This window comes from Excalfactoria chinensis, chromosome 2 (genome assembly GCF_039878825.1).
Source record: "Excalfactoria chinensis isolate bCotChi1 chromosome 2, bCotChi1.hap2, whole genome shotgun sequence".
Lineage (NCBI taxonomy): Eukaryota > Metazoa > Chordata > Aves > Galliformes > Phasianidae > Excalfactoria > Excalfactoria chinensis.
The window spans coordinates 25,119,170-25,124,645 of NC_092826.1; positions in this window are offsets into that span (position 1 = coordinate 25,119,170).

Genomic DNA, 5,476 nt, shown 5'->3' on the forward strand with positions numbered 1-5,476 from the left:
ATGGTACTTTGGGCTGTGTTTTGTTGAATTCAAGGGGCTCAGTGTGACTTCGCCTTTGGGTACAAAAGATAAAATTAGAGGCTACTCAAGAGAGAATCTACCCCAGCTATTTTTCTTCTCTCCTCTCCTGAGGCAACAGGACAAATTGTACACCTACATCTTAACCTTGAGATTGAAGAGAGAACTCCTGGTGTAATACAAATTAGAGATCTGACTGGATTTCAGAACAGCTTCCTTCTTGGTTGATCTATGCTCTCCATTATCTCTTACTCCATCTTGTTCCTGCTTCTCTTTTTCCCTCTCCTGTTTATTCTCTCTTTCTTATTGTTTTTCCTCTTTGTTAGTTTGCTTGTAATTTTCATGTCTGTTCTGCTCTACTTTCTTTTCTGGTTTCCTATAGCTGTCCTGTTCCTTGTTACTTCACTACTATTGCTGAGGTTACTTATGTTTCTGTCGATCCTTCTCTCTCCTCCCATTATACTGCTAATCAGTGACACGCTTTTATGACAGCGCAGGTCAGCGCAGAAGGCTCTGATGCTCAGCATTAGGATGTCTTAGCTTAGGACAGACAGCTACAAAATAAAACCATATAAATAAATAAATAGAAAAGTCACAACATACAGGATGGGAAAGCAGGCTGTGTAATTACTGCTAGTCTCCTGAAAGCAAAAGCAGTTGTCTGTATTTACTCTGGTGAGTCAGAAGAGCAGATTTAAGATATTCCCTACATGCCCCTGGGGAGCAATCTTTAACTTTTGCTTGTTGATTTACACACTTCATCTTCTCAAGGGGCTGGATATTAATACTGCTCTCTGAAGAACAAGCATTTGATACTGGCTAATTTTATTGAAGAATCTCTTATCTAGAGTGGACAATTTAGAAATAAGAGCAATTTTATAAAAAGCAGGATTTACATTTTTTTGGCCACATGCTACATGATTCCAAAAGGCTGAATGCTCCAGCTGTTCATTTTCACCACAGAGGTTGCCTCATAGCAACCAATGAGCCACACACCTTAAAGGATGGGCATACATATGAACTACAGCAAATCCTTTACCTAGAAAGCTCTCTCTCAGCTACCAAAATCAACCTTCTGCACAGACTCAAAGCAAAAAGAGATATAAATTAAAAAGATGAAGCGGTGTTTTAAGCTTAATTCTCAACAGCTTTCATTCTACACTTAACGTGTTACAAGTACCCAGAAAAACCCCAACATAATGCAAGAAAACCCTCCCCAATAATCCTCTAAATTCTTCTATGAGTTTGTTTACTCTCCCTGTCTATTTTCATACCCCAATGCAAACATAGTGCTGGGAACTACAATCCTTATCTGGAGGTCTGCAGAGAAATCATATAGGCAGATTTTACAGTTCCTCAGCTGACCAGACAACCAAGATACAAGGAAAACACCATACCAGAGTGGAAAAAGAATTCCTTTGCAGGCTATTCATGTTCCTGTGGGCTACAAATTGTGCCCGTCTATCCTGTTGAACACCAGTCTTAGGCACAGTTGCAGAATCTGTGGGCACCTTGGCTGAGGAAAAGCTAGATGATTGAACTCTGTGTATTCTAAACAACTTATGACGTGGCTGAAAAACAAATCTCCCTCAAAAAGAAATTCTGTCATGTTAACAGTGAGGTCAAGGTTTAACATGAGAAGAACCATTTTTATTGGTCTGTCACTTGCTATTTGATATGTAAGAAAAGGATGCCATGCAACAGTGGCAGAAAATGGTATAATACTACACAAAGAACTACTCATTTATTGTCCATCTGGGACATCTCAGTACAGGATCAAAATGAGAAGTACTACAATACTGCTTTACAAGTGAGGCCTACTGTGAACACGATCTATGAATTCAGTTCAATACACAGCTTTTAAATGACTGTTTGAGGGGCAGTTTTCAAAACATTAAGTGGGAAAAGCACATAACCCCCCCATATTTTTGCATTACTATATTGATGAGTGAAGCAAAAGATACAATCCCCTTCTGCCAATACAAATTCTATCAGGTTTTCAAAACAAACATTTCCATGGTTGGCATACTGAAGTTCAGTCATGTATTGCCAATTATTAAGGTCTGAAACTGCAGCAGCAAATGTTACACTGGAGCAACAGAGCATCCCACAAGTTGCTGCTTCGCTGCAGCTCTTAGCAGCTGAGGTTCCCAAGAGGAGCTTGCCAGTTTAATCTCCAAAACTATCCAGCTATGCAAAGCTCTCTTGTTTCTTAGATCCAGTATTAAAGAAGTGTCAGCACTTAAGGTCAGGGCTACACCAAGTCACCCTTGTTTGTTTTTCTGACATCTGACTCGTTGAATTATTTCCTAGAATCCATCTATAATTCTGAGTGGGGAGGGGCAGGAAGGGCCCAGTAGTTCAAAATTCAACTATATGTAGGGTTTGCACAGAAAGAACACCATGCAGCACAAGACACCTCAAGATATGCTCCTTGTGCATTGCTCCTTGTGCATTAAACCTTGTGAAACTGCTTTTACCCTGTGGATTTTTCATTTGTACAGAAGCTGAATGAATCATAGAATCATAGAATTACCCAGGTTGGAAAAGACCTTGAAGATCATCAAGTCATCAACCGCAGCCTAACCAGCACCCTAACTCTAACAACCCTCCACTAAATCATATCCCTGAGTACCACATCCAAACAGCTCTTAAACACATCCAGGGATGGCGATTCAACCACCTCCCTGGAGAGTGAATCATTCTAGAGCCCTTGCATGGTTCACTAAGGTGCTATATGGCATAACATACCACTGCGACACTATGTCTCTAGTAAGTCCCAGTTTCCCAGTAAATAATCTCTGTGTTGACTACACCTGATTGTCACTGAAGGGTCAATGGGTTTGAAATTTAAAAATAAACATATCTCTGAGCTTCTCTACTTAAAACACAGATGCCACGGAGAAGAAAAAAGACTTGGAAAAATTGATCATAAGTGCATATTTCAGCATGGATGAGACAGCTACTGCTAAACCTATCCAACTTCAGAATACCAGGTTGATAAAGTCAGTACATTATGTTTTATGAAATACAGACTGCACATTCACAACCACCTAGTAAGAAGGCATTTTTCCCCTCTAACAATGCTTACTTATCTAAGCTGCTCAGCCTATGCAGTCCTCATTACAGCAATTACAAAAGCAGAATTCAAAGTCCCAAAGAGAACGGTGAATACAAAAGTATGACAAAAGACAGTATACTGAAATGGCAATTTTAATGTATAGCATTGTAAACCAGTTAGCTTCAGAACTGAAATACATATGAAAAGTACTTTAAAAACAAACAAACAAAAAAAACAACACAACAACGCTGGTCACAGGTTATTTCTCTGCCGTACATATGTATATATTAAGATGTTAAACATCAAAAAGCTCTTGATTACAAAGACTGCTATACATTATTTTTATCACAAGGTGGTGCAAGTGATCTACAAGTGCATACACTTTCCAGAACTTGACAATATTTTGCTTGTTCTCTCAAACTAATATGGCATTTGTCACATGTAAAAACAAAAAAAACTTTAATAAAAAGGCAAATGAGAAAATTCCCCTTCCTCTTGATCCAATTTGTGCTTACCTCAGCTCCAAATACTGCTTCAGCCTAGCATGAAAATTTCCAAGTTTTTCAACATGCCATTAGCTGTATATGCCCCAAAGAGGAGTATACTTGGAAAATGGTTCTAGTCACTGTCAGGTCTGAAGCATATTTATTTTACTAAGGATAGGGCACCTTGAGATGAGGCATTATCGATACGCTATTTAATTTCCAAAGCTCAGTGAATACAGGATTAAGTTATATTTTATACACAGCAGATGATTACTACAGTTATGCTTATTAACATATGTTAATGCATTTAAATGCACTTCCACAGCAACACGAGCAGAACTGTAACATAACTGAGATGCAGCATCATTTTTGGCAGAAAGCTCAAAGGGAATTTTTGAATTCCAATCAGCAGCACACATCCACTTCAATGAATCTCGACAAAGTCCTGATTCCCCATCTCATTTGCTCTCTGTCTGCACGGAGCACATGACTGTGAAAGCGCACTGCTGCAAAATCGTACTTCATCAATTTAAAGCAGTGTGATTTAGGTTCATAACGACTTCCTTGATATCAATATTGTCTGTTGCAAATCAAGTATGAGTTTATTTTATCTTATGTTTGAAATACTAATGCATTTGCACTTCACTTAAAAGGAAATGACTCCATATATTTTTATATGACCAAAATATGAATTTTATATATATATTATTTATTATTTTTTTATATATGTATTTTTTAAAGAGTGCTTGACTTAATACAAAACAAAATATATATTTTTTTAATATCTCAGTCCTGAAACAATTTAGGTCCCTCTTCCACCAAGAAAAACAGAATGGAGAATAAATATCATATTACTTCATGACTGGTAGCTAGTCAGCTGCCTACAGAATCTTTGGACCAACTTACAGGATGTGTAAAGCCATCTGAATATTCATCCATGAACGTTAATACACTAACATGAATTCAGATCTTTGGTAGAATTATGCATATGTGGAAAAAGAACAGTGCAACTCCAGCAGACAGAAAACAAACATACACTATAACCTGGTGCCATCTTGGGTGCCCAAGAAGGTTAAATTCAGTTTTAGCTCATTTTGTTGTAACATGCTACAACTAGACCATCCAAAATCCAAGATACTTTCTTAGAACTTCCTACTGGGGGTGGAAGAGGAAAGATTGTTCTATGCAGGCACAGGCACTTTTCATCAGCTCTTGAGAGCTCATCAGAAAAATGTGTGATTCAAAATATAACAAAAATCAATATAAACTAGGTTACGCTTTCAAGAACCAGCTTTGTATGATAACATGCAGTCATTAAACAAAAATTTTCAGTTAAAATGTTAACTTCACTTTGAAGATCAACAGGCATATGACTTTCCCTACTTAAAGGAAAGAGAGAAAAACACCTGAACTTCCTGGTTTTTTGTGTGTGTGAAGTTCTCACTCAAACACTGTATTTTTACAAGATTTTTAGAGATTTTGCCAATATTCACACATTCTTAGATCTAAGGCACTGGTCAAAGGCACTAAAGTAGTAAATGTGAAGTAGGTATGCAAACAGGACTTATATACTTTGTTCTGGCACTCATGTAAGTATATCACTACTGTAACAAAGTTTTCTTATGGTGCTTTAGTAGACACAGAAGCCTGAAGTATTCCAGATTTGTTGTAGCATTTGTACAAACTTACCTGCCTGAAGATATGCCCTCTTTTTCACATCAGATTGGTTTTACAGTCACTGAGAAACTGCAGTGCTTGGTGTTGATACCCACTCAAGAAAGAAACTGATCACTCTCACTGGCCGTATATCAAGTGGGCAGCCATTCTGCTCTCCATCACTCTTCTCCCTCTCTCTGCATAGCCAATCTTTACTTTTTCCCCCCCTCTATTACTATTCAAAATAAAACACATT